Source organism: Notamacropus eugenii, chromosome 2, assembly GCF_028372415.1.
Source record: "Notamacropus eugenii isolate mMacEug1 chromosome 2, mMacEug1.pri_v2, whole genome shotgun sequence".
Taxonomy (NCBI): Eukaryota; Metazoa; Chordata; class Mammalia; order Diprotodontia; family Macropodidae; genus Notamacropus; species Notamacropus eugenii.
Window position 1 is genome coordinate 143,074,235 of NC_092873.1, and position 27,068 is coordinate 143,101,302.

Here is a 27,068-nt window from a genome sequence, read left to right on the forward strand (position 1 = left end):
CTCACTATCCACTGTACCACCTAGCTGCCCCTTAGAAGTGTTAGGGAGCTATTAAATCTTCCTAAACAAGGAAGTGACTTGGTGAGGCTGGTAGTTTGGGGTATCAATGGAATATGCAGACTTTACATTGTTTATCCCTACCTCCCCTTATAATACCCTTTTCAAGAATGTCCTCAATGCTGGTATAGATCAGTGGTGTCAAATTCAAAAAGAAACTAAACTGTACATAATGGATCCCTCCAAGCTGCATGATTTGGAAAACCACATATTAACTTTATATGTGCTTAACGGCATTTTTATTTATTTTGTTAAATATTTCCCAATCACATTTTAATCTAGTTTGCCTGCACTAGAGAATGTTGTAGACCACATCTCCCAATGGCCTGTGTTTTATGCCTCTGGTGTATTTTATTCTCATTAAAATCTTATATAGGTGGGAAAGTAGAATTCCAGAAGTAAGAAAGTATGAAACAATAGCTTTTCATATTCCCTCATTTGCCTTTCTGGGAGGATAATAATAATTTGTGAGATCTCAGCCATGTTTTTGGATTCTTTCCCTTCTTTGCATATCTCAAGAATCAATTCCTAGGTGCTCTCAAAATTGTGTTGCCTCTGGCATGATTCTCCTTAACCTCTCTGAGCCCCAGTTTTCTCACATGTAAAATAATAATAATACCTATAGATACTTATTTTGTTGTAGGAATCAGAGAGTATGCATATAAAGAATCTTTTTTTTTTTTGAGTGGGGAAGGTGTCTATTCTAGACACTGTTAAATCGTGTAACCCACCATTAACAAGATTCATTTTCTGTGAATGTCTTAGAGACCCTCTGCAATCCAATGCAATTTATATTATCTGCTGTGTTCCAGGTACTGTGTTAAGTGCTGGGTAATACAGTAAATAAATAAATAAGACAGTCCCAGCCTTTAAGGAATTTACAATCCAATTGGGGGTGGGGGAAGGCCACACAAAAGGAGGCAGGAAGGTGAGATGGGAGAAAAGGGGGTACCTAGTGGGAGCATCTTCTTCAATGGAATTGAAGTGAGGAAAAGTATCAGAGGCAGACTGAAATGAGCTGAAGAAAAGTCTGGTTTCTGCCCTGTATGAAAGAAGACATTGGAAGGAGTTTTGTATGTCACCCTCCAGCCCACCAGACTGAGCAAGAGGAGGCTGAAGGAGGTGTTGTCAGTCAAGGACTGAGTTAGCATCATGCGATGAGATTAGAGGTGATGAGCTTAACCTGGGAGGGGCATTGCCCTCTGTCCTCTGCTCCCAGTCCCTGCCTTTCCCCACTCCCACTCCCCTTTGACAAGAAGGTCAGAAGCTGCCTAGGGCAGTGAGGACCACATTTCACCAACTTTCTTCAGATTAGATAGTTTAATAAACTTACTGTAATCATTGTGTTAACCTTTCCGGTATTTAGTTTTCCCCTTCTACTTTTCCCGTCAGAGAAAGAATATTTCCAATCAGAATTACATTCACTTTTTATATGTGGAAGTGACAGCACACCATTGTTTAATCAGTTGTGAATGGAGAGCTTAATTCTTAAAAAAAAAAAAAAACACAAAAAAAACCAAAACCCAAAGGCAATATAAACTGATCAAACTCTGGTATCCTACTGTTATGATATTAAAATTTCTAAGTTTATGATGCTTTAGATTTGAGTTTTTTCTTCCCCCAGTACAACACCGTTTACATTGTTTCTCTGTCCCATCATTTCAGTACCCTCTGTCATATCTATTTACAAGCTGTTCCTCCAGCACGCTTAGAATTTCAAATTTTAGGAAACACTCCCAATTTGTCAAAGAAAACTTGTCCCTTACCTTAATAGTCATCAATGGCAACTAAAAATTAGGCATCTATGACTAGGTGACCTCTGCATAGGTAACCACCACACAATGGAGACTGTTCCTGGAAGCCATCTTGAGAATTCCAGAAGTAATTTTGATGGTTTCTTCCACCAACTTTGCAGAACTATCTGTTGTCATCCTACTTGTTGATGTGACACAAAATAAAATAAACTTGCTGAATAGGTTAGGGACATCCATCCTTGTAACATTCATGGCTCAGCTAATCCACCCCAGCTATCATCTGCCAACTCTTTGAAGCTAGACAAATCAAACCACACAGATCAAAATAGAGCCCAAACTGAAGACATTGCTATTGTCCCTGAAGTTTGAGCAGGCTCCCTGATGAACACTTTCATTGACTACAATATCTTTGCAGCCAAGTGGGGAAGGATCTTGTTTTTTAAGTTGTGTGAGCAAGTTGCTGTGTGCCTCAAACACTTAAGTAATAGCAGATGTTGTTAGAGAGGGCAGGTAGAAATAGCTGATGACTAAATTTTAATGTATTCTGTGATATTGGACATGTCTGTTAACCTTTCTCTGACTCAATAGCATTTCACAAGATCATAACATCCTAGCTTTGAAGCTGGAAGGAACCTTAGAAGTCATCTAATTCAACAAAAGAGGAAACTGAGTCCCAAAGAAGTAAAGTGACTGAAGGATGTAAATGACAATTAGGAATTTGAACTCAGGTCTTCTAACTCCAAAACTAATGTTTTTCTGTTACATTGTACCTTAAGATATGAAATAAAAGTATCATGTTGCAAGATTGTCTATAACTTGATCAAAATAATTACAAAGCACTTTGCAAATAATGTTACAATCTGTACTTGGGACCTATCAAAGTCTCTGGACTCACATAAATTAGGTCTAGTCATGGGGGCCTAAGCAAAGGAGTCATTTTTTTTTTTTTGGCTCATTATGGCTCCACCCTGGAGTTTAATCCAGGGAAAAACCTTCAAATTAAAAGTTTGGTTATAGATCATGTCTAGCTTTCCATACAAGTAATTAAAAGGGTCCTCAGCTCCTGTTCAAGCACTCAGGGTACTAAATGCATATCAGATAAGATAATCTTTATTTCACAACGCAGAAGGTACAGAAGATGCAAAGGACTCACGTGGACCTTCAAAGAGATACAGAAACATAAAACACTCTAAAAGTCCATAAATCCTTCACTTTTTGATGTTCTGGTAAGTTTTTCTTTCCCACAAACTCCTATACAGTATTCTTCTCCCTGCCCCAACTTCTAGTACTTCTTTGTGGTTTAGACTCCCTCAAAAAATAAATGTAGTTTGAGGGTGCTGTATAAGCAATCCCCTTTTCACCAGACCTACACTGTAGGGGCACATGTCTTTTCTGCCTTGTACTTCTTTAGGAAATCTCTCAGTACCCCAGTTGTTCTCATCTCTTGGTCTAGGAAAGTCCAAGTCCTAGGAGGTTGCCTCAGGGCAGATTTCTGTATTTGATATTTTTGCTGAGTTGTCTTTTTTGGGAGAGAGGGGGGGACAAGGAACCATTCAATCTGGAGAGAAGGGAGTGCAGAATGACTGATATAAAGGCAAAAAGTATCAATGAAGCACATTTTAAAAAAAAGATCCAACCCCAAACAACTTTGAGATAGCAGTACTAATGAGAAAGATTTTTAAAATTAACTCCAAGAGATTTGAATACTTTTTGTCTCAATATTTTTCCCATTTCCACACAATGTTGCTTACTTACACTGGCCATCATTCTCATCTCCCTCCCATCAGAAATTTTGACTCCATCTCTGGGAAGCTGGGCTTTGACAGAGTAGCTTTTGCCTTATCTTATCTGGAAGTAGGCCTCAGAGCCACTTTCTGGCTATCTCCAAACCACACCTGATAAGCTTTTCCCTTCTCACTTCTAGCTCCGTTTTATGGTTATCTTCTCCCATTAGAATGTAAGCCCCTCTAAAGACCTTATCTTTCTTGCTTTTAATTATATCTCCAAAGTTCAGGGTGGTGCCTGGCATATAGTAAGTAATGAATACATGCTCTATCCATCTATTTATCAATCTATTTATCTATTACAGAGTAAGTAGGTGATGAAATGATTAGAGACTGCTCACCCTGGAGTCAGGGGGACTTGAGTTCAACACTGGCCTCAGTCACTTATTAGCTGTGTGACTTTGGGCAAGAAACTTGACTTTGTTTGCCTCAGCTTCCTCATCTATAAAATAAGCTGAAGAAGGAAATAGCAAACCACTCCAGTTATCTTTGCCAAGAAAACCCTGAATGGGGTCCTGATGAGTTGGACACAACTGAAATGACTGAACAACAAAAATATTTCATATTATATAGGACTTAATAGTTCCCAAAGCATTTTCCTTCATAGCAATGCTGTGAGGTGGGTAGTATAAATATTTATAGATGAAGAACTGAGGCTCAAAGATATTGTAATCCCATGATTAATAAGTGGGAAAATGATGACCCAAACCTAGGTCTTCTGATTCCAAGTTCAAAATTTTTCTTTTGAAAAATATTTTGATTCTTTTCAAAATATTGTTGTTATTTCCCATTAACATCACCTTGGTAACACCCCTCATAACCATTACTGCAGGTAAGCAAAACAAATTGTTACATTGATCATGTTTAACAGTACTGATCCCATTCTACTGCTACTGCCTACCGCTTCTCTACAGAGAAGACTGATGTGCCTCATCATCCATCCTTAGGACTTAACACTGGTAATCAGTACCTTGATCTTCATTCTTTTATCTTATGGTCATTATGTATATCATATATTGTGTATTTTAAAACTCCTCACAACCTGGCCCCTTCCTACCTTTCCAATTTTAGATTCTTCCCCCAGAGTTTTATCACAGGGATAGAAAAAAGGATCTAACCATTCAACTTTTTGACTCAGGTGTTAGATTTGACAATAGATCTCTTAATTGTTTATTCCTCTTTGATTGTACTGTTGAGTTTATAAGGTTAAACATGTTTACTTAATTATACAGGAAGTCTTCATTACCCAAAACTATCTTTTCATCTTCTAAGAACTATTTTATTCCCTTATTAAATGTTTATCCTGAAGAATTCCTAGAGGGTGAGATGGGGAAGGAGGAATATGTTTAAATGTTTATTTTTCTTTTTTGGTGAAAATGTTGCTTTCAGGTTTGAGAATAGATAGTTACATAGGTAATAAGATAGATAGATAAACTGTTGTTTATTGGACTAGTCATCATCCCATTTGGGGTTTTCTTGGCAAAGATACTGGAGTGGTTTTCTATTTCCTTCTCTAGCTCATTTTACAGAGGAGGAAACTGAAGCAAACAGGGTTAATTGACTTGCCCCAGCTGACACAGCTAATAGTTACCCAGCTGCCTCTTGCATTAGTCTTCCCTAATTCCTAAAAATTCTTTATTTCCTTGATTCTTGTGGCTCCAGTGTTTTTTCCAACACATTGTGTAACCTGGAAAGAAGAGCTGGCTATGCTCACAGACTTGGTAACAAGAAGAAACTGGTGTATGATGCACTCCAAGTTACAAATAATTGTACATCCCATTTGAGCTTAAAGCTTAAATTGCAGGACATTTTACTCATTTATCATCCTTAAAGAGAGAAAGGAAAGTCAATGTTTTTGTTTTTCCATCATGATAGCTGAAAGCACAATTCCCTTCAGAGATGAAAGTACTTTTAAAATGACTCTTCCTTTTTTATTTTTGACAACATAAAAAAATGACTTTGTATTTCAACAGCAGGATAGATGAGATCTGAGGTTAAATCACCAGCTTAATAAAATTAAATTATTTTAGCTTTAATAGTAATTTTCTCTCATTTGTTGGTGATTGGGTATAATTTAGTGGGATTTCTGGAAGGGGAACCAAAAGAAAAAGAAAAACTTAATATGTAATTTTCTTTTATTATCCAAATAGATAAATAGGCTTGTTTTGACTCAAAGAGCAGGCATTTTCCTTTTGGGAGTAAGCAACTGGGTTATGAGTTTCTTTTCTTTTTTAATCTTTCGATATATTTGTCAAGGTAACATTTGCAAAGCAGTTTGCATGCTATGGAACATGATATAAGTGTGAGGCATTATTATTTTTATTTAACTTTCCAAAAGTCCTTTAGACAAGATTAAAAATTAAAGAACTCTCCTAAAATGGCATATTTTAAATTTCTGCTTATTTGCCTTGTTTTATTCAATAGTAAAGAACTTGGCACCCCATCTTCTGAAACTCTCAGCCAAAGTAACTCAATTCAAAATGCCTATTTTGAAGCTTAAAAAATTAATTTAATGATTAATCACTTTAGTATTCTATGCTTAATTGCAGGAACCCCAGGACAATAATATTCCAGTAACAAGATCAAAGCCTGCATCAGTAAAATATAAATAAGAGCATTACAGAAATTTAGACAGAGAACTGATTCAATGTCATATCCTTGATGAGTAGCCTTTCTATGCTATGACTGTGTAAACCTCCTTTTGGTAACTGTTAGATGGTCTATAAGTATCTCCTTTTCTCCCAAACCCAGACCTCACCCACCCACTGGACCTCTGGAAGTTAGACTTGGCCTACATTGATGCAATCAGAGGTTCAAACCAAATTAAGATAATTGATTTAGAGTTGGAAGGCATTGTAAAGGTCCTCTAGTCCAAACTGATGATTTTGCAAATAAGGAAACTGAGACTCAGAGAGGAATTGTGTTACATTATAAACCTGTAAGCCGTGGTACCCATTTTTTCTCTTAGCCATCTTGAGAACTAACCTTTCCAAAGGAAATGAAATTGTCATTACTATCTCACTTACTATTTAAATAATACTAAACTAGTTGAATGGATCTTTGATCTCATGGATTTGGATGTTCTCTCCAACAAAGCATGTTGCAAAGTTTCCATATCTTCCTATTCTATGTGACTCTTGTCCATGTTCTACTTTAAATTTCCCAGAGGGGCCCCATCCAATATACTTTTTTGCTTTTTCCAGACACCGCACTGGTAAAACATCCAGACTGTACAGCTGTAACCCTTGCCTTTTGCCATGTGACCAGCCCTCCTTCTTTTCCTGGCATGCATTTCTTTGATAACAGATTTTACTCTTATTCTTCTGAGTTCTTTATTGGTTTTGTATTGTAGTCTGCTCACATTCACAATGGACAGTATTCATCATTAGTGTCTTCAAGATTGCAGCTTGGTTAAGTTCATAAAAATTCCAGACCTTTTCTCCAGACTTTACCAACCCTTATAACTGCAGTTACTATATGAACTATGTGAAGCTCTTTACAAGCATGAACACATAAACAATTTCCAGTATAAAAAAGAGCTATAGGACATTCAATAGGAAAGAAATGAGATGTTAAGCACACATTTCATTTCATTTCATTCATTGTCTTAGGTATAGGACATAATTCCCTCTTCCCTCCTTCCTTTCCCCCAGTTTTTCATCACAAGATCCTGAATCTTTTTCATGGTTTCGTTTTAGCTAGTGGCTTTTCCAGGTGGTTGAGACCTTTGAGGCAGGGATAAAAGGTAATTAATTCATGCTTTGTAGAACTAAAGAAAGACCTACAAATAACTCAGCATCTTTTCCTCCTCTGCATCTACAAAGAGAGCACATAATCATGTACTACATGTCTTAATTTCTAACATATTCCTTTATATAACCATTACATGAACCGGAACCAAATGATATATTCCTTAAATAGAATTCCTTGAGCAGAATTCATTGTAGGATGATCTGAGAACAGTTACTCTTGGCTCATAATTCATTTTGGAATAAGTCTGCAGTCTAGAAACACTTCTTGGTTGTGATATTGTGGAGATTTTTATCCTTATTTTGAGGTAAGGGTTGGGTGAGTCATGCAATATATTACTAATTTAATTCAACAGATGTTTCGTAAGTTTCCCTATGTGCAATGCTGAGAAGATCAGGAAGCCAAAGAATGCTTATTTTCCAGAGTATGATATGCAGCTAGAACACTTTAGAAATTAGAAATTACGCAGGAAAAATAGTATAAAGGATGTCATTAGAAAAATGTATGACTGAAAAAAAAGTAATGGGTTAGTTACATAGCAAGAGATAACCAATAGATAGCCTCATTTTTCTCACTTATAAAATGGGGGTAAATACTTATACCACCTACTTCATAACATACTTCACGGGGATGTTATAAGGTTCAGATCAGAGTATATAACTATATTACACATAATATAAATACTTTAATAACATAGAAATATATTACATATATGTATATATATACATATGTGTATGTCTATATATGTATGTATGTGAATATATCTATAACTATGTCTATATATCTATATCTATATATCTATGTCTATGTCTATGTCTATGTCTATATCTATGTCTATGTCTAGGTCTATGTCTATGTTTATATCTATATGTCTATCTCTATGTCTATATCTCTATGCCTATGCGCAATGCTTGTGAGATATCACTTTGAAAGACTTAAGAACTCTGATCAATGAAGTTAATGATCAAACTTCCAGAAGAATGACAATGCTCTATGCTATATACCTCCTGAGAAAGGTGTAAGACTCAAGATGTAGAATGAGACATACATTTTTAGACATGGCCAGTGTAGGAAGTGGTTTTGCTTAATTAGCTATGTTTATTACATGAGTTTTGATTTTTTTTTAAATGAGAGGAGGAAGTGGGAGAGAGACAAAAGTAATTCTTGTTAGATGAAAAAAAGTAAAGTAAAAGTTACACTAAAAATACTTTATGAACCTTAAAAGTACCACAGAAATGCCTATTTTTATTATTACTTGGGGTGGGTAGTCCATATGCATTTTTTTTCCTCTCTGAAATAAAAAAGCTCTTGAGTCTTCAGTTTTGGTTATGGTGTTGAAATCTGCATCATGTGTGAAGAAAAATGCAGAAAAAACAATTTCCATGCCAATTTCCTTGTTGGCTTTATCTTTTTCCTAGTATCTTTTTTCTCCTCCTCCAAGATGTCATACTCTTGCCAATTAATTAGTCCCAGAACCTGGGGACATCAGTGGCTCCAAAAGGGACTGAACAAGGTTATCCCCCCAACAACATAGCTGATAGGTGGCCATTCAGCCATTACTTAACATCCTTAGTGAAAGGTAAGCCACAGCCCACTCCATCTTTGGATAAAAACCTCTAATTTTTGGGAAGCTTTTTCCTTAGGTCAACCCTAACTTTGCTTCTTTCCAGCTTCTGCCTATTAGCTCATATGATTTAGAGCAAGAGGAGACCTTAGAGATTATCTAATCTAATCCTTTGATTTTACCTCTGAAACCCTTTCCAATTCTAAATATGGGTATCTTCAAGAAGATCTATAAAGAACTTATAAGAACTCAGTCTAGCAATCCAGATAGAAAGAATCAAGTATAGGGAATGTCTGTTGTCCAGAGTGTACCTGCAGTTGGAGGGAAAATCCACTGAAATAGACCATGGATACATTTATTTTAGACAAGCACTACATTTAGATAAAAAGCCTGAACTATCATTGAATAGGAGGAGGAGAGCAAGCTGGATTACATTTAGGAAACTGGATCAGTTTTTCAGAGATTCCAGAAAGTCTGTCTTTAAGTCCCCAGGGTCTGTGTGACCCTAGAAAAAGCATTTAACTACCCAGTGCCCCAAGCAATTTTCTAAGACAATAAATTACAGATCAGCTTTGCACTGGTAGAGAAATTCATCATACCTAAGAAAATACAAGTCCACATTGCTTCTTTTTTTTCCCTCAAAAAAAAAAAAAACAACCAAAAAGAAAACGCCTGATGATGTTATAGACATGCAAATCATGGAATATCTTACAAGAAACCAAATTGCAGGTGATCAGAGAAACATGGAAAGAGATATTATGGATGTTAAATTGAAGTACACAATCTACCCATCAGTCTATCAACAAGCATTAATTAATGACATGCTAAGTCCTGGAGTTACAAAAATAACAAGGAAACAGTCCTTGATCTTAACAGATTTATAATATGTTCTACCAATGATGATATACATTTAAGATGTGACTAAAAAAAATGATCAAAGACCTGTATAGTTGGGGAAAAGACATAGATCAGTCATAAATAAAAAAGGGTTAACCTAAAGCAAAAGCACGACTCTGGTATCCTTGAAACATTAAGAAATTGGATGAGAAAATCTCCAATGCACTGGATAGATCTTCTACAATGGATTTATAAAAGGAAATAGACAAAAACAATAAAAGTATCAGAAGGTATGGATGAGTAGCATTCTTTAGTGATACAGGGACTTTTCTCACTAATGAGATCACAGTATTAAATATCCATTACATTATGACTCCAAGGCTCAGAACCCCAGACCTGAGATCATATGGGCTGTATTCTCTTCTGGAGGCTTCTCCCTGGGTAGCTCTTTAGCTTATGTAGGGTTCTCCCAGAGAGCATCAGTTTGGATTACATCCAGGTCTGCACAAAAGAAAAAAAAAAAAGTGCCCTCAGCTCCCATTCAAGCACTTAGGCTAATTGAGGCAGCAATTATAGGGAAGATTTTATTTAACATAACAGAAAACACAAAGGAATACTCAAGTCCAAATTGGCCAACCAACTCTTACCTTTTAGTGTGCCTACCTTAACCACCACCACCCGCTCTCCCCTTTAATTAAATGATTCACATGGCTCACAGAACCAGCAAAAGGACAGGTTTAAATGGCTAGCCTTCCAAGTCATGGCTCCTTCTCTCCCTGGGGAAGTGTGTGTGGGTATATGCAGAGAATCCATTCCATCCGGGTTGCCTCTGTGTCTCTCAGAGGCTAATCCTAGCCTCTTTTGATGGGTGTGTCTATGTAGGTTGTTTTACTGTTTTACTCTGGGGGTGGAGGGTGATGTCTCCTTAGATCTCTCCTTAGATCTCTCTACTTCTTCCACTGAGATGGTTGTGTCTCCCTCGGCTCCTTCCCTTTTAAAGGTCTAGCAGGAGCCAATTCAAATGTGCTAATGTTACCCTCAGTGTCTAAACAGAGGTCAGCAAGTACACCAGGCAGAGGTGACCTTATACAGGCATTTTAATACTTAGTTCAGGGGGGAGAAGTGGCTCGGCTCCAGTCAGTGGTGATCCATCTGCCTCAGGCAACTCCCTATGACTTATCTACTGAGTCATAGACTGGAAGTTCCCCATTCTGATGAAATCACCAACAGCTGAAGAGAAATGACTTTTCACAGTCCTCTCAGGATTTGCTTAGGAATTCTCTGCTACAAAAACCTAGACAAAATCATTTCTGCAACATTAATATTGTTTCTCCCCTTCCCTCCACTACTCTTTTAATTTTTTTTAACTTGTTGAAGGTTTGAGTACAAGAAATAAGAGAGACTTAGCCTATCCCAGATTACTTCGAGATACCTGTGATTTCATTGTTAAAGATGAATTCATTCCCTCCAGTGACAGATCACAACCCCTCTACCCTCTCAGTGGCAAAGACATTCAAGAGTCCTAAAAATCTGTTTTAAAATGCATTCATTTGGTATTATAAACCTATTCAATACAAAGCTAGATATCACTCATGCAAACATTATATGTGCCTTCTTTCCAAAGCCGTAATTTAAAGACTAGTTTATCATGAATAAAGAAATTAGGAGTAACTGACCTCAAGAAAATACATTGCTCCAGACTTTTTATCAGTCAATAAACAAACATTTATTAAATAGATACAAATATACAAAAACTTCATGGAATATACACATCCATTTTAGCCAAAGCTCTGCATCTGAAAATACATTAAATTTGAGACTAAAGGATTTGCTCTGGTGATTTAGGAGAATGGTATTATCTCTATCAATAATTACAAACTTATTCTTAAGAAAAACTTGTATTATGAAAAGTATAGATGATGAATATTTTATTCAATAAAACTTTAATATCAGAGGTCAGATAGCTTTGACTACAGTAGTTTTGTATGAAGTTGACTCTATTTCACCAATTATCCTCCACCTATGGAGTGTTAAAAGCATTAATGGAAATAGCAAAAGATCTTTCAAAATATTTTAGAAAGTAACCTTTATGAAAGTGTAATCTCCTTTGATTGGCAATCAAAGACTATACCCACCTCTCTGATCCTCACCCTTTCTCTAGGTTCTTCTCATGTTGCTCTTTCAAATATTCTGGACTTCTTTTTGATTTTCCTTAAGTAGATTCCCATGTATAAGTTAATTTAATATAGTAAACATTTATTTGTGTAATCCTCTCTGTGCATCTGATCATACTGTGCCCTATAAATGGAATGTCATCCCTCTCCTCTTAACCTATGGCATTCCTACTTAGATTGCCTGCTCCTTCATGAAGCCTTCTATGCTTTTCCTAGTGAGAAATGGTTCCTCCCATCTCACATAGTACTTTGTTCTCCAATAAACTTATGCATTAATTCACATTGGATATTTTCTTTCTATGTATCCTATCCCTTGCAAATTCTAAAAGAATGGAGACTTTTAACTATCTCTGGATCCTCCCCTCTCCAACCCCAACACTGTGCGTACAGTACTCTCAATGAATTAAATCTTGAATTCATATTTGCTCAATTTAACATTTTACGATACAACTATTCTAATAAGTAGAGTAATTAATCTTGACCGATGAACTGACATTCATTCAGCTTGTGATTCAGTGGGCAGGGCAATGCACTCAGGGAAAGGCTGCCAGCTGGCTGATATTTGATTCACAGAGATCAAGCCTGGCTGCTATTTTAACATAGAGGCCATTTGCTTCCTACTGATATGATATGCTGTGCCAATTTTTTTTTTAGTTTTGATTTTAATAACCTTAAATCAGAAGAGCTGCATATGAGTTCCATCTCTGCCACTTAAGTAGCTGTGTGACTTTAGGCAAATCACTTAGGCAAAGAATTTCAGAGGTTTTCATTTCATTCAAGACATTTCCCTCATTTTACAGATAAAGATCCTGAGCTCTACAGAAATTAAGTGAGTTGCCCAAGGTAACAAAACATCCTAGAGGCAGTATCGGACCTAGTGGCAAGAATGAAGAACTCCTAGCTAGCAGTAGACTATCTTGGCACCGCACTACACTTGGAGATTATACAACTTTAATGCTAAAAGGGACACAAAAGATTTTGAGTGAAGAGAAAGGAGCAAGCACTTATTAAGCACATACTAAAAGCCAGGCACGATGTTAAGCATTTTACAAATATTATCCCATTTGATCCTCACAATTACTCTGGGAGGTAGTACTGTGATTCCATTTTTATAATTGTGGAAACTGAGGCAGACTGATTATATGTGATTTGTTCAGGATCACAGAGCTAAGGAGTGTCAGAAGCCATACCTGAACACAAATCTTCCCAACTCGAGGCCCTGTGCTCTACTCACTATACCACCTACAAATAAAAACGTGAAAATATCTTATCTGAGGAAAATTGTAACCCTTAAAAATTAGAATAATAGAACCTTATTTAAGATTAATGTCACCCTTCAGTGTTTCCATGATCTTCCTGTGTAATTTCTAATGTAATTTCTCATCTATAAAATGAGAGATTGAACTAAGTGACCTCTAAGGTCCCTCCTAGTTCTAAGTCTATGATAATAAATTGATTTGCTGTCACTATGAGATAGGCAGAATTTATTGATACAATTCTTCTGGTTACAAGAATTTTTTTAATGCAAAAAAATTTATGTAGGTCTAACAAAGGCATTAAAGCAAACACTGTAAATCAGAAGGATCTCAGGAAGTCACCTTCGATAGTTAACTGAAGGCAGTACTTTTAGCCAATAATAATAGTACATATTTTTGCAATTCTTTACTACATAGAAATATATAGAAATTACATGGAACTACATAATTTTTTCTTTTGATTTTCACAACAGCCCTAAAATAAGTAGGAGGTAGAATTAAGAGTTCTGAAGACCTGAGTCCCAGCCTGTCTGGGATACTTACTAGCTGTGTGACCTCCAGCAAGTCACTTATTTTCTACCTCCCAAGGTTGTTGGGAGGATAAATGAGCTGATATTCATAAAAGTGCTTTGAAAATTTATAAATGCTCATGATTAATATTTTAAATTCAATTTATTTTATTTTCAATTCTAAATTATCTTCTTCACTCCCTCTTTCCCACCCACTGAGAAGGCAAGAAAAACAAAATCTATTACAAATAGGTCTAGTCTTGCAAAATGAATTCTCACATTAGCCATGTCCGAAAGAAAAAAATAAAGGAAAATAGCTATGATGATTATTACTTGAGTTTTTGTTTGTTCAGTCGTGTCCAACTCTTCTGTTTTCTTCTCCAACTCATTTTTATAGATGAGAAAACTGAGGCAAACAAGGTTAAATGACTTGCCCAGGATCATACAGCTAATAAGTGTTTGAGGCCAGATTTGAACTCAGGAAGATAAGTCTTTCTAACTCCAGGCCTGATACGCTATCCATGTACCACCTAAGCTGCTAAAATCCTGGTTCTTAGGAAGGAAGTCACCAGATCTCTTGGGAGTTTCAATTTCCTCATTTGCAAAATGGGAATAATATTACTTAGATAAAATATAGTACAGGTTTATTCTGAGTAAAGGGCCTTTTGAACCTCAAAGCAACATAAACGTGAGTTATTATTCCCATAATAAGAGATGAGAAAAAAGATACTGAGGAAGGAAAAGAGATTGGCCCAAGTTTATACCATCCCAGGTCTTAATAACAAGTTCAAGAAGTTGTATATTATTTACAGAAAGTTTTCAATCAGTTTGCAAATATGTTCAGCAGCTCTATTAGGTAGTTCAGAGGAATGGTAACTGGGATCATTCAGGAGTGACCTGATTTTAGAGAAATAAGAGTAGTAATGGAAATTAGGGTGGAACAATCTTGGTAGCTCACCTTTACATAGTGCCTTAAGGTTTGTAAAGCCCAAATTAAAAGAACCCCAGAGGTAGATGTGATTATACCGAGGCAGTTTGGTATTGTCCAAACCACCCCTGACACTTACTGGTATGACCCTGACCAAATCACTGAACTCAGTCTGAATTTCCTCATCTGTAGAAAAAGGCAATCATAAAAGCATCTACCTTCCAGGGTTGTTGGAAGGGTTAAATGAGTAATATATGTGTAGTGCAAAACTTAAATTTCTGTGTAAATGTCAGATCTTATTATCTTGATTTTTACAGATGAAGAAACTGAGACTCAGGTTAACTCTATTTTTGAGGTTTTCCCCAAGGTCACAGAGTTAGTAAGTGTCAGAGGTAGGTTTTGAACCCAGGTTTTCTGAACTTATCCAATACCTTATCCACTTGGCTGCCATATCGTTGTATAGGCAATGTGCCCCTTACTGAGTGACATTTTTCATGGGTATTACTCTAGCACAAACCTCTGCTCTTACAGTACTGTATCTCCACAGGTCTATTGAATCATTTTACTGAAGTCTTGGCAAAGAGCAGTTAGCTTTTTGAAATGAATTTTTGCAAGAACAGCAAGAAGACCAAATGGCTGGCACTGAGAAGAAGAAATAAAGGACGTAGACTCTTTTATTTGGAAGCTCTTGCTAGTTAGAGCTCTGGGTTATTCAGGAACAAGCCAAGGCTGAACCTCTTCCAGAGCAGGCATCCAGACTATGTGGTAGAATCTGCCAGACTCTAATGGCTTAACTAAAGAAGATTTAACAGCTCAGAGGTGGAGAGGACAGGAACTCTCCATTGACCTGACTTCAGACAAGATTCACTTAGGCAGGGCCATGGTGCTGTAGACAGGCAGTTGTGTGCTTGTTAATATTTAACAACAGACATTGAAAAAAAATTACACCCTACACTCAGGTTTAATCTACATAATTAACATTCCCTCCTTTACTTTTAAAAGTCTATAAACAATCAACAAAACAATAAATCAAGTCCTGATTTGTAGAGTTTGCTGATTTCTGGGGTGAAAATGTTCATAACAAAATTTTAGTTATGGTGAGCCAGTAGGAGCTGGTTCCATCCAGCATACCCGTGAGTAGGTCTTCACTATTGTAAAGTTAGCCTTATAAAGTGAAATATCAAAAGGATGGCTGGCAAAATTAACCAGTTCCCAAGAGTTCTAATCTAACAGTTGATCAATCTTAAAACATCATGGTTAAAAAAGCCAAGTAATTAAGGACCTTAGGGTTTTTTGGCTATTTTTATTTAAGGTATCAGGTTATACTTCAAAGGCGTCACTGATTTAATTAGAAGGAACCATAGAGGTCACTTAGGCCATTTCATAGGTGAGAAAACAGACCCAGAGAGGTGAAATGGCTTAAAGTCACAAAGGTAATAAGTAGCATTCCTTCATTTAACAAGCATTTATGAAGCCCTTATAACAGCATTATGGAGAGCTAGGTAGAACAGTGGATAGTAGAATCAAGAAGACCCGAGTTCAAATTCAGCCTGAGATACTTCCTAGTGGTGTGGCCATGGGCTAGTCAATTAACCTTTTGTTTGTCTCGGTTTCCTCATCCGTAAAATGAGAATAATACTAGCACCTACATCCCAGGTTTGTGGTTGAGGATCAAAGGAGCCAATAATTATAAAGCATTTAGCATAGTGCCTGGTACATATTAGGCACTATATAAATGTTAGCCACTGTATATTAGATGGATGTGGAGTCAGGAAAAACTGGGTTCATATCATACCTCAGAAATTCTCTAGCTATGTGATCCTGGATCACTTAGCCACTCTGTAATTCAGTTTCCACATTTTTAAAATGAGATTGGACTATGGCCTCCAAGTTTTCTTAGAACTTCCAGTTTTAAATCTGTGATCTCATGTGTTAGGCTCTGTGACTATAAAAAAAAGTAAAAACAAAATTTCTTGCCCTCAAGAGATTACATTCTAGGACCAAAACTATATCAATGTAGCTTTAGATAGAGAACTTTGGTTAAGTGAATATGAGTAGGTTCCAAAAAGCTATTATATATTTGTGTCTGAATTTACAGTACCTATAAATAAGTATAATTTTGAGGGGAATGGAGGGAATTGCTCTACTTAAGAGGCAGAGTTTGAGCTTAGAACATAGCAGAGCTAGGATCTGAACCCAAGTTCCCCTTCCCCACCCCAATTTCAAATCCAGCGATCTTTCCACAAATCATGGTCAAAGACATCTGGTATCTCCATAGATAAAGAACACTAGATACAGAATCCAAAAGGACTGAATTCAAACCCTGCCTCAGACATTTGCCCTGGGCAATTCACTTAACTTGTCTGCTTCAGTTTCCTTATCTATAAAATGGTGATAGTGATAGTACTCAGCAATACGGCTTCTAGGACGGGATCCCCAAGAGATCATAAAAATGGGAGAGGGTCCTATATGTACAAAAATATTTACAGCAGCTCTCTTTGTGGTGGCCAAAAACTGGAAGTCAAGGGGATGCCCATCCATTGGGGAATGGCTGAATAAATTATGGTATATGAATGTAATGGAGTACTATTGTGCCATGAGAAATGATGAACAGGAAGACTTCAGAGAGGCCTGGAAAGACTTATATGATCTGATGCTGAGTGAAAGGAGCAGAACCAGGAGAACTTTGTGCATAGCAATGACCACAGTGTGCAAGAGTTTTTTCTGGTAGACTTGGAACTTCATTGCAATGCAAGGACTTAAAAAAATTCCCAATGGTCTTTTAAGGCAAAATGCCTTCAACATCCAGAGAAAGAACTATGAAATTCCGTCACAGAATGTAGCAGATCATTTTCTTTTGTATTATGTTTTGGTTTGTTATATGATTTCTCCCATTCATTTTAATTCTTCTACACAGCATGACTATAGCGGAAATGAATTTAATAGGAATGTGCGTGTAGAACCTATATAACATTGTATGCCATCTTGGAGAGAAAAAGGGAAGGTAGTGGGGAGGGAGGGGAAAAAAATCTAAGGTATATGGTAGTGATTGTAGAACACTGAAAATAAATTTAAAAAATTCCAAAAAAAAAAAATTAGTCCTTACATCCAGGGTTGTTGTGAAGATAAAATGAGGTATTTGTAAAGCACTATATGAATGTTAGCTATAATTATTATGTCATACACCAAGCCTTAATGGTGTCAGCCTGGAAGTCTGGATGGAACACAAATTCTGACAGGTTTTTCCAGGCTGAGTGTTTGGTGCCTAATCTAGCTAAACTTGAAGAGAGATTTTTCACCCTAGAAGTTTAATTACCTGGAAATAAATGTTTTTAGGCATAACAACTCATGAAGTACTCTGTACTTGTGGGAGGGAATACCCACACTGAGACTATCCTGGTTCTTTTGAAATATAAAAATACCTGATTTCACACACACACACACGCACACACGCACACACGCGCACACACACACACACAAACACACACACACACAAACACACACACACACACAAACACACACACACAAACACACACACACATATTTCAGTTCTAGGGTAGAGAGGACAGCTGTAGTTTGCAGCCATCGGAGGACTGCAGAGAGCAAGATCATTGGTGGGTCAGTGTGGCTTAGGAGTGAAGAGGGGAGCCCAAGGCTGGGTCCAGAGACAGACCTCAGAATATAATAGTAAGAAGGACCTGGGGCTTGGGGCATCATTCCCCATACCTCAGGACTATGACTTCATTACATTAGTAGCTATGAAAAAACAAAATAAAATAAATAAAAATGAGTAAGCAAAGAAGAAAGAACCTAATCACAGATAGTTACTGTGGAGATAAAGATCTGGGTTCATATCCAGAGGAATATAATGGAGCTAAAAAAGCTACTCCTTTTTCAATGAGAAATGTCAAATGGTCCCAAGCACAAAAAAGTTCTTGGAAGAACTTAGAAAGGACTGTAAAATTAAACAACAGAGGTCAAGGAAAAATAAAAAAAAAGTAAGAGCAATCCAAGAAAAGCAAGAAAATCGTGAAAAGAAAGTCAACCAACTGGGAACAGAGAATCAAAAGTTTAAGGAAGAAAAGAATTCCTTAGAAACTAGAATTAGGCAAGGGGAAGCTAGTGATATTCTAAGACACCAAGAAATCATAAAACAAAATCAAAAGAATGAAAAAATAGAAGACAATGTGAAACATCTCATCAGAAAAACAACCGGAGAACAGATCAAGGAAAAATAATATAAGGAAGTCAGGATTAGGATTAAAAAAAAGGATCTTGATACAATATTACAAGAAATTGTCAAGGAAAATTGCCCCAAAGTTAAACTTCATGGAGCTACAATGAGGATTACCCAAGAGCTAGCAGCTACTATGTTGAAGAATTCCAGGTCTTGAATGCTATATACCAGAGAGCAAAAGAGCTGGGGTTATGAGCAGGGGTTAATTTACCCAGCAAAGTTAAGTATGATCCTAAATGGGGGAAAAATGGACATTTAACAAAAACTCCTAGACTTTCAGGTTTTTGTGACAAAAACAGTAGAGCTTATGGGAAAATTGAACACATAATAAATATCCAGGAGACAATAAGGTAAATCTTAAAAGACCAATTATAAGGGACTCAATAAAGTCAAATTGTTTACTTCTTATATGTGAAAAATGTTAGCAGTAATCTTATGATTGTCATCATTATTTGGGTAGTGTGAAAGAAAGGGTTAGGCTAGCTGAGGATAAGGTGATTTCAAAAAAATAAAACTGTAGGGAGAGGTAAAAAAAAAGTAATTATCTCATGCATATGAGGCATGAAAGGAAAAATTGATACAGAAGAAGCTAGTTGGGGGCTGGAATCTTACTGTGATTGGTAATGGGTCAAAGAGGGAACAACATATATATCTAGAAAGCTATAAAAGTCTTCTAAATTCAGAAAAGACAAAAAGGGCAAGGGAATAGAGTGGGGGGAAGACGATAAGGGAGGGACTCTTACAAGGGTGGGTAAGTTAAGGAATAGGGAGGGCAAGGTAGCATGTAGCAGTAAAGCAGAGAAGTACTACTACTAAAAAAAAAAAGGAAATAAAGCAGAGTAGTGAGGAAGGATAGGGTAAATAGGGTGAGAAGGATAGTGAGGAAAAATAGGAAATAAGAAAATATACAACAAGTAATCGTACCTTAGGATCTGAATGGGACAAACTTGCCCATAAAATGGAAACTGAGAGCAGATTAGAAATTTGAATACAACAAAATGTTGCTTTAAGGAAACATAAAAATAAGAGATACACACAAAGATAAAACAGGGCAGGGGCAGAATTTAGTAGGTAAAAAAAGCAGCGATAGTAATCATGATCTCAGACAAAGTTAAAGTTAAAATAGATTTAATTAAAAGTAAAAAATAGAGAAATTGCACTGTGCAGAAATTTATTCAATATAGTTTTAGACCAGTTAAAATACCAAGACCAGGGGTGGGAAACTTGTGTGGCCTTGAGGCCACATATGGCCCTCTAGTTCCTCAATCCAAAATTTGGATTCAGTCAGAGGGCCACACTTGAGGACCTAGAGGGCCACATATGGCCATAGGTTCCCCACCCCAACCTAGACAGTATTAAATAACCTAAGAGAATACCTGCAAAACAGAGAGAACTATATGAACATAAAAATAAAACCCTTTTTATACAAATAAACTCAGATTTAAATAATTGCAGTAGTATTTATTATTCGAGAATAAAGCCAATATAATTTTTAAAAAGATAATTTTATCTAACTAATGTATTTATTCAATGTCATCCCAATTAAATTACTAAAAAATTATTTTACTGAGTTAGAAAAAATAATAACAAACTTCATTTGGAAATTCAAAAGGTCAGGAACTTCAAAGAGACCACCAGGAAAAAAAGATATGAAGGAAGTAAATTCAGTATAATCAGACCTTAAACTAGATTATGAGGTGAGAGCTTTGTTGAAGTATGAAAAGAATAATTTTGATTATTTTAAATGAAAATTTTCTTGTATAAATAAAACCTATGTAGCCAAGAACAGAAGGAATGCAGAAAATTGGGAAAAAAACTTTCATAGTCTCTCAGATAGGATGTGATTGGGTTGGAATATTGCTGCGGTGTAGGAAATGGTGAGCTATTGATTTAGAAAAACATGGGAAGACTTGGACTTATGAAGGAAGATGCTATTTATCTTAATAGAAACATTCCTAGGAGGAAATTAACATAGTACAGTCTTACATATACGTGTATAAGTATATATGTATATGTGTATTTTTATAGATATCTATGTATATGTATATATATATATATATATATATATATATATATATATATATATATATATCCATGGGGGTGGGGAGGAGTAGGAAAGACAGGGGAAAATAATAAAGCAAAAAGCAAAAAGCAGAGAACAAAAGAAAACCAAAAAGGAAGCAAAGAAAAGATGGGCAGCTTTGAAAACAATGTGTAGTATTTATTATATAGGTTTTCTTGAAATGGAAATTTATTGTTTCATATTGAATCTTCTCTTATGATCTGCTTTTTATTAATCTTTTCTCATTTCTCATTTTGTATTTAAGCTTAAAATGAAAAAAATTCATCAAAAAAGAGAGACTAAATGATAGAGAAAAACATTTGAAGGGGATGGTTTGAGTATAAATGCAACTGTAAGTTTTAGTTCTATTTCTATCTTCAGTAGCTTATAAGTTCTTTAAATTATCTTTAAAATTCAGTGTAATGCAAATGCATCTGCAAATTTTCATTTTATTTTTATCCTTAGTTTAAAAGTCTTTTAAACTTATTTTTTAAATTCACAGATAACAGTACAATTTACCATTTAAGTTTTCAAGTTAACGAAAGAAGTATCAAAAACCAAAAAGATAAAAATGGAATTAAACGTAGATATTATAATAGCACAAGTTTAAAAATGGAGTAACCCTCTCCCAGCTGGTCACACTTGATCCCATCAGCTAGGTTTTCAAGTCCTCTTTTGAGACTTAAATAGAAATTAAGGGTTAATTATTTAAAGAATGCCGAGCTTTCCTTTACAGTACTTTTAAAAAATGCTAATGGATCTAGACTAAGTAATTTACATTAATAATTTTAAGGCCCTCCTATTCTTTTTCAATTTCCCTCAAACCCCACTCCCAACACACTTAATCAATACCTGTTACCTCCTCTTTAGGTCTTCTCACACCTCAGTTCAATAAGAAAGGGGGTTCCGTACTTACAAGAAGGTGAAGATTTCCTGGTGGGGAGACAATTGCCTAGCTTGAAAAAGAAATCAATGAGAATGTAATTCAATTACAATAAATTGTAGTTAGTTCTAAGTCAGTCAATTTCCCCTACGCAAAAGCCAAATAATTAATTATATGACATCCTACCAAAATGGGGACTTTAAATCCGTTTTTCCGTTTCTGCCACCTGATAGGTTCTGTGTATTGAGGGTGGAACCCAGAACTAGCTAGAAGTAGGCTGATGTAAATGAGCAGCTGAGACCTGAATACAGACTGAGCAGCGAAATTCTGCCTAACAATACTCATTAAAAAGAAAGGCCTTTCCCACCCTGGGAAAGAACCAAACCTGTGGCTAACTGGGGAAACAATTTAAAAAAGAGAAGAGTTTCTCAGCCCATTTACTTCTTTAAATATTTCCTTTCCCCCCCCCCCTATCACTATGGGTGTGTTTGTTATCTTTCATGTGGTCCTAGACTTTGAAATAATGGAAGAATTATGTATAAAATATAGGGTAGATCGGGCTCAATTTGCAACAAGACTTAAAACTCACACCTCCTGGGGCCCTTCTACTGGGCTACTGAATTCCTGGTTAGAAATGCAAATTAGAAATTCAAAGGAATATGGCTCATAAAGAATTGGAATAGATCAGACAAAACAAATTTCTGACACATACCAACCCCCTTCACCTCAAATGTTTTGTGAACAGGGCCTAGGAAAGACTACACTATGTGTAGTTAGATGATCTGGCCTCAGTTTTGGACTCTGCTGCAGATTTGATATCTGCTTGACTTTGGGCAGACCCTTTAACATCTTTGAGTCTCTTTTCTCACATGTAAAAAAAAGGAGCTTTAACCTTCTTTGTGTCATGGAGCCCTTTAAAAGCAGTGTTGGTCAAGCCTAGGAACCCTTTCTCAGAATAATAGTTTTTTTATAATTAATTTACTTGTTTTCAGTTTTCAATAATTGCTCCCAGAAGTTTTAAATTTTCTCCTCTTCCCTCCCCAAGACAGCATGCAATCTTATATGAGTTCTACATATACGTTATTAAACACATCTTCACATAAGTCATATTGCATAGAAGAATTAAAATGAATGGGAGGGACTGATGGGGTGCTTGGGTGCATGTACTTGGGCCCCAATTCTAAAATCACATTTCTTTTTATAAATCACATTTCTCCCCAGCCTCAAAATACTATCTCAGGCAGTTTCTTCTCAGCCCAGGGACACAGCCTGCCCTAGCAACAACCATATGTCCCTTCTTGCTATAATAGCCAGCTGCACCCATGGAACTCATTAGGCTTAACCAGTTTTGTACTGGGTCATAACGACACTTACTACTCACTGACCAATCATATGTATCCTAGACTTGGACATACCTATACCCCCTTACATTAATCTTGTCTAACAAGATATTGACAAGAGAAGCCTGGTTTTTCCTAGTCAGCCCTGACTGTGGGTTGACTTAGCGACTGTTCAGGCCTAGAACCACACCTCCAGGTAGCCCCCTCCTTGGGCTATTTCCCCATGAATTTTGGGTAAAATACCTGCCCAGTAGATACCAAAAGTGCATGTTCCTTTAAGAACTGACCACTCCTTAACCACTTCCTAATTCCACCCCAAAACACCTAGTTAGCATATTTGGCACAAGTGATACCATAGAATATCCTATATAAGCTTTTCCTGTACCCCTCTAAGGTTGAAGGTTCCCTAAGAACTCTTGCCTGCTGAAAAGTGTAACAAATCTTTACTTTGACTTCAACTATGCTTGAGTTTGTGAATTCTTGTCCAGATGACCTGCCCCTGGTACCCTGTTCTTTGTGGGATCTTACACCCACTTTCCAGCCCTCATCAGGACCATGAGAAATAACAAAACAAAAAAAACATAAAGAAAGAGAAAATAGTTTGCTTTATTGTATGTTCCAACTCCATACTTCTTTTTCTGGATGTGGATGTCATTTTGCATCATGAGTCCTTTGGAAATGTTTTAGGTCCTTGCATTGCTGTGAAGGGCTAAGTTTATCAGATACAGTCCTCACACACTGTAGCTTTCACTGCGTATAATATTCTCCTGATTCTGCTCATTTCACTCAGCATCAGTAATATAGATCTTTCCAGGTATTCCTGAAATCTGCCCGTTCGTCATTTCTTATAGCACAATAGTATTCCATTACATTCATATGCCACAAATTGTTCAGTGATACCCCAATTGGCGGGCATCCCCTCAATTTCCAGTTCTTGCCCACTACAAAAAGAGCTGTTATAATTATTTTTGTACATGTGGGTCCTTTTCCCATTTTTACCATCTCTTTGGGATACAGCCATAGAAGTGGTATTGCTGGATCAAAGGGTATGCATACTTTTATAGCCCTTCGGGCATAGTTCCAAATTACTCTCCAGAGTGGTTAGATAAGCTCACAGCTCCAACAACAAAGAATTAGCATTCCAACTCTCCCACATCTTTTCCAATATATATCATTTTCCTGTTTTGTCATGTTAGCCAATCTCATAGGTGTGATATGATACCTCAGAATTGTTTTGATTTGTATCTCTCTAATCAATAGTGATTTAAAGCATTTTTTCATATGCTTTAATTTCTTCCTCTGAAAACTGCCTGTTTATACATATCCTTTGACTATTTATCAATTGGGGAATGTATTCTTGTAAATTTGACTCAATTCTCTATATATTTTAGAAATGGGGCCTTTATCACAGATACCAGTAAAGATTCTTTCCCAGTTTTCTGCTTACCTCCTAATCTTGGTTGCATTGGCTTTGTTTGTGCAAAAACTTTTCAATTTAATTCAATCAAAATTATCCATTTTGCACTTCATAATGTTCTCTCTCTCTTATTTGGTCACAGAATAATGTTTTTAAATAATGGAAGGAAATGCTAAATTTCAGTTAGAGGTTAGCAAAAATACAGATCTACTGTTTTTCTGTTCAAGTTCATAGACATCCTGAAATGTATCCCAAGTTCAGAATCCCTGACTTAGATGAACTCTATAGTTCTTTCCAAGTCAAGATCTCTGAAATTGCTCTAAGAACTAGGGCAAGACTAAACTTTACAGAACTTATCTCATTTTCAGTAACCATGAAGACATTTCATAAATGTGATTGATGAATTTTTACTGAACAATTTTAATCACATTTCCTTGGGGCAGGGAGAAGGGAAAAGTCAGTCAGTTAAGAAGTATTCATCAAGCTCTTACTATGGTCCAGGTCTTGTACTAGTTCCTGGAATACAAAGAAAGACAAAAAAAAAAAAAAGTCCCTAAGATTATTGACATCTAATGGGGGTGACAACATGAAAACAACTATGTACCAAACAAGATACCTCTGGGTATATTGGGAATAATCAAGAGAGGGAAGGGACTGGCATCAAGAGGAATCAGAAAGGGCTTCCTGAAGAAGGCAATGTTTTAGCTGAGAGGGCAAGGAAGCCAGGGAGGGCAAGAGATGGAGATGAGGAGGAAGAGAATTCCAGGTATGGGGAACAGTCAGTGAAAACACTTGAAGTCAAGAAATGGAGTGACTTGTTCCAGGAACAACTAGCAAGAAGGAGGCCAGCATCATTGAATCTCTGAGTGGTCAGGTATACTAAGGCTGAAAAAGGTAGATGGGGGCCAACTTACGCAGGGCTTTCAATGCCAAGCAGAAGAATGTTATATTTGATCCTGCAGGTGAAAGGGAATGACTGGAGTTTATTGAATGGGAGGTGACATCAACTTTTGGAAGATCAGTTTTATAATTGAGTAGAAGATGGATTGGAGAGGGAAGAATCACTCAGTCAATCAGTCAACAAGTATTTATTAGGCACCTGCTGTGTGCTCACCATTGTACTAAATGCTGGGGATATGTAGAAAGACAAAAGAGCTCTCAAAGAGCTAACAGTTTAATTGAGGAGACAACATGAAAACAATTATGTATAAACAAGATATATACAGGATGAATTAGAGATATGTGAGAAAGAGAAGGCAGTAGCATTCCCAGGGAACTGGGAAACGTTTCTCCAAGAAGGTGGGATTTTAACTAAGACTTGAAGGAAACCAGGGACTCTAGACAGCGGACATGTGGGTGAGAGCTCCAAGACATGTGGAAAGGCCAGTGAAAATCTCTAGTGTTTAGAGATAAAGTGTCTTGTTCAAGGAAAAGCAAGGAAGCTGGTGTCTCTGGGACACAGAGTATGTAGTAGGGAATAAGGTATAAGAAGACTAGAAAGATAGAAGGGGCCAGGTTGTGAAGGGCTTTGAATATTTATATCAAACATGTACATATGATCCTGGATATAATAGTCACTGGAATTTGTTGAATGGATGGCAGGGATAGGGAGGTTGGGGGTGGTTGACATGATCATATCTGAGCTTTAGCAAGATGACTTTGATAGCTGAGTCAAAGATGGACTGGAATGGGGAGAGGCTTGAAGAAGGGAGACCAACCAAAAGACTATTGCAATAGTCCAAGTATGAGGTGATGTGAGCCTGTACCAAGTGGTGGCTATGTGAATAGAAAGAAGGGGATGTATATGAGATGTTGTCAAAGTAGAAATGACAAATTCAACAGCAGATTGGGTATGTGGGCTGAGTGCAAAGAAAAAGTCAAAGATGGTTGCAAGCCTAGATGAGTGGGAGGAGTTTGGAAGAGAGGAAAGCTTGGTAGGAAAAAAAATGAATTCCGTTTTGGACATGTTGTATTTGAGGTCTACAAGGACATCCCATTCAAGAAGTCAAAGAAGCAATTGGAGATGTGAGAATGGGAGGAGAGAGATTAGGGCTAGATCAATATATCTGCATAGAGATGATAATTGAATCCATGGGAGATGATGAGATTACTAAGAAAATAGTATAGAGTGAGAAGAGAAGAGGTCCCAGAACACAACCTTGGGGAATACCCATGGATAATGAATGAGATCTGGATGAAGATACAGCAAAGAAGTCTAAGAAAGAGAGGTCAGATAGGAGAAGAAAAAGGAGATAGCAGTGTCACAGAAATCTAGAAAGGAAAGAGTGTCAGTAGAAGAGGGTGACTGACAGTGCTAAAGGCTGTAGACAGATCAAGATGGATGAAGACTGAGAACATTCCATTTAATTTGGCAATTAAGAGATCTTTGATAATTTTGGAAGGAGTATTTTCAGTTGAATGATGAAGTCAGAAGCCAGACTACAGGGTATTTAGAAGAGAGTGAGAGGAGAAAAAGTGGAGGCACATATTATAGATGGCTTTCTCAGTGAGTTTAG